Raw genomic sequence first — 3,622 nt, 5'->3', positions numbered from 1 at the left:
ACGTTCTTCAGACGCACAGTTTTCCCCGAAGTAAACTTCGGATCGACAGTACCAACACCTAGAATGATGACATGTGACCCGTTCCCCATCAACACGGGTGAAGTTCCTGTTGCCTGGTAAGAAGAAAACATGGAGGCATCAACACAAACATGTACATTGGCACCGGTGTCAATTAACCAATCAGGGGATTGAAATACTGAAAGGATGGTAGGAAAAATACCATACCCTGATTCCTTCATATCAATATCACCGATGATAGCATTAGCGGACTTGCCGCTCTTCTCATGTTCGCGCTCCTCAAAGCGGTTATGACACTTCGGAGCCCAGTGATTAGGATCACCGCAGACATGGCAAAGTCCCTTCCCCTTCTTATGGGAACTCTTTTTGAAGTTGGTAGAATGTGATGGCTTGTTCTTTGTATCAAACTTGCCTTTGCCCTGAGTTTTGTTCTTATTATTTTTGAACTTGTTGGGCTGTGAGTTCTTCTTCTATACCATGTGGGCACTAGAACCTCTCTCAGCAACTCGAGCACGTGTGTCCTTTGATCTCGCCTTCTCTTCAACATTAAGAGTACCAACGAGATACGCAACGGAAAACTCCTGTCTCTTGTGTTTCAGGGAAGTAAAAAAATTGTTCCACGAAGGTGGAAACTTGGCAATGATGCCTCCGGCAACACACACTTGAAGTACTCAAGTTCTTTTGCGAGCGACTATATCTCATGAGCCTGCTGTATAACAGGGCGCTCATCAGTCATCTTGTAGTCATAGAATTGCTCCATGACGTACAACTCGCTGTCGGCGTCCAAGGCACCAAACTTGGCCTCAAGCGCAGCCCACATGTCCTTGCCGTTGTCAAACGACATATACGAATCCACAATGAAGTCATCAAGAACACTCAAAAGAGCGCCTTTAAAGAGGGTATCGATCTTCTCGAAAGCTTCCAGCTGTGCTGGATTAAGATCGCTCTTAGGCTTGCCCTTGGTGGTGTCATAGCAGCCCATGGTCTAAAACCAGTAGACTGCTCTCATGCGTCACCTCTTATATTGTGCCCCCTTAAAGGCAGGCGGCTTCAGATGCGCAGCAAAACCACTCGGAGTAAATTGTCTATAATCAGGCTTTTGGATTGTTGGAAATATGAGCAAGTTACTACGAGATTTAATCTGAATAATTAGAAGATAAATCATGACTATAGTAGCGGAGATTAAACTAATCATGCAAACTAGCATAGCAGATGCACATATCACATCTAGGGCACATACTAGAAACATGAATTCTACCACGATCTCGAACAGGAAGGATAGAATCACATACGGTGCAGTGGGAGCAGCACCGTCGGCGTTGACGTTGTCGCCCATGTCATCGAGGATGAGGTTGTCGAGGTCGGGGAAGAAGTCGTCGCTGCCAGCAGTCGCGCGAGTGCGTTCCCCAAAAACCTAATCGCCCCTCTCCCGTACAGGATCACGAGAGGCGGGGTTTCGGAGGCCTGCTGTCCCTTCTCCCGGTGCACGCCGAAAGGAGGAATGGAGAAGACTTGCTTGGCGGCGCAATGATCTGGAACGGTGGTGAGAAACCATACGAAGCGGCGGCGGCTAGGGTAGACGTCTGCATGACTATATAGTGCGGGCCGGGTAGGTCGTGGGAGTAAACCCCACGTCCGAGTCGTCACGATCCAAAAGAATCGGAAACAGTTCAGTAATTAACGCGTCCATTAATTTTTCCCGAGCAACAAAAATATAGACAACGTGCATATCTTTGTCCTCGGCTCGGCTCAAACCCGCAACCCGCGGCGCGGCGCGGCGCGGCGCGACGCGTCGTGACGAGGCGTGGCGTGGCGTGGCCAGGCGAGCGATGAGAAGGAGCGCGCGTGTAGGTCTCCTCTTCTCATGCTCATACAAGTGGTAGAAGAGCTCACCTTATAAAGATGTGCAACTCTCTCTCAACTTCCGGGGTGGGACTAAAGTTTAGCCTCACTCACTCCACTCACATGTGTGCATGAATGGGCCAAGAGAATTTCAAAATTTTAGTTGGCTTTGGGCCAAAGGCCTACTAGCAAAATTCCAACAGATTGCGGAGATTGCCCCAAGCAATTTGTACGTGTTCCGATAACCGCCTCAAGGGTTTACAAAAGTGTACGGGTTCGGTGATCATCCTCAAAGGTTGCCAATTGTACGGATTCGGTGACTGCCCTCAAGGATCCCTTAGTGGAATCACGGCATCCTGCATTATGCGAGGGCGTGAGGAGATTACGGTGGCCCTAGTGACTTCTTGGGAGCATTGTGCCTCCACAATGCTCCAAACAAATATTAGCATCCGCAAGGGTATGAACTTCGGAATACATCATCATCTCCACATGCCTCGGTTATCTCTTACCCGAACCCTTTATTTATGCACTTTACTTTGTGATAGCCATAGTGTTTCATGTTATATATTTTGCTATCACTTAGTTGTTTATCTTGCTTAGCATAAGTTGTTGGTGCACATAGGTGAGTCTGATTATTTTAGGTTTTGTGCTTGACAAATTATACGCTAGTTTTATTCCGTATTTGTTCAATCCAACCATAGTTATATTTAAAGCGCCTATTCACGCATTCCGCCCTCTAGGCGACATCCATAATCCTTCACTATATATCTCAATGCAATTGTTGTTCCATATGAATTCCTTATTCATTAACAACACTAAATGCATATATTCATCTTAATGGCTTTCATCCTTCAATCCATCCAATATACCCCATGCATTGCCTATGGAACATTCCCTGAAATACATCACAATGAAAACATTAGTCCACGATGTCATTAATTCCCAAACCACACATATGGACTACATGCACTTTTAGTTGAGGGTTTGGATGACCTCGTCACACTCGCTCTGAGTAGATCTAACCATGTCGAGGATATTGGGTGGTCTCACCGGGGCGAGTCCACACCCAAAGTGGTAGATGTTACCCAACTTGCCAAGAGGACCAGAGAGTGGTGGCAAAATTTTTTTTGGGGCGGATCGGAATGGTTCTAATAACCAATTGTAACGAACTCAAACGTCGGATTGAGACTACACAAGGTGATTGGAAAAACCAAAAGGAGGGTGGGAAGAAGACTTGCCGTGTAAGTAGGTGAGTGTAAGAAGCAAAGAGATGGGAGACAAAGCAACACTCGGCATGCCCTCAATCCATACATGAGTTGAGGGTTAAATACATTCTACACACGCCTGGGCCACAGACGACACCAACCAGACGTGCCACAACCCACACACTGCCAAGTGCACCGCATACATCAGGGTGCAGTGTGACAGCCGCTCTTTACCCACGGGAGCTATATATCGTTCAACGCGAGATGGAAGAAAGTCTCGCGTGAAGATTTCCTGCGAGCTACACTATTGGGCCAACCCATATTCATGCATGCCTCACTCGCTTGTCGTTGGTTTGATGTTGCTTCGGTTTCTCTGTTTGTTTTTTGTTTCTTTTCATTTAGTTTCTTCTGGTCTTTTATTTCTTGACTCGTTTTTTGGTTTTTCTATTTTTTCTAAGTTTTTCACTGTTTTTTTCATTTCTTTCCCTGGTTTTATTAGGTTTTTCCCTAATTTTTTTCTTCTTTTTCTTAGGCTTTTTTTTGTTTCTTTCTTCGTT

This window comes from Triticum aestivum, chromosome 2A (assembly GCF_018294505.1).
Source record: "Triticum aestivum cultivar Chinese Spring chromosome 2A, IWGSC CS RefSeq v2.1, whole genome shotgun sequence".
NCBI classification, from domain to species: Eukaryota; Viridiplantae; Streptophyta; class Magnoliopsida; order Poales; family Poaceae; genus Triticum; species Triticum aestivum.
The sequence above is the reverse complement of the archived record's forward strand: the minus strand, read 5'-3'. Positions refer to the sequence as shown.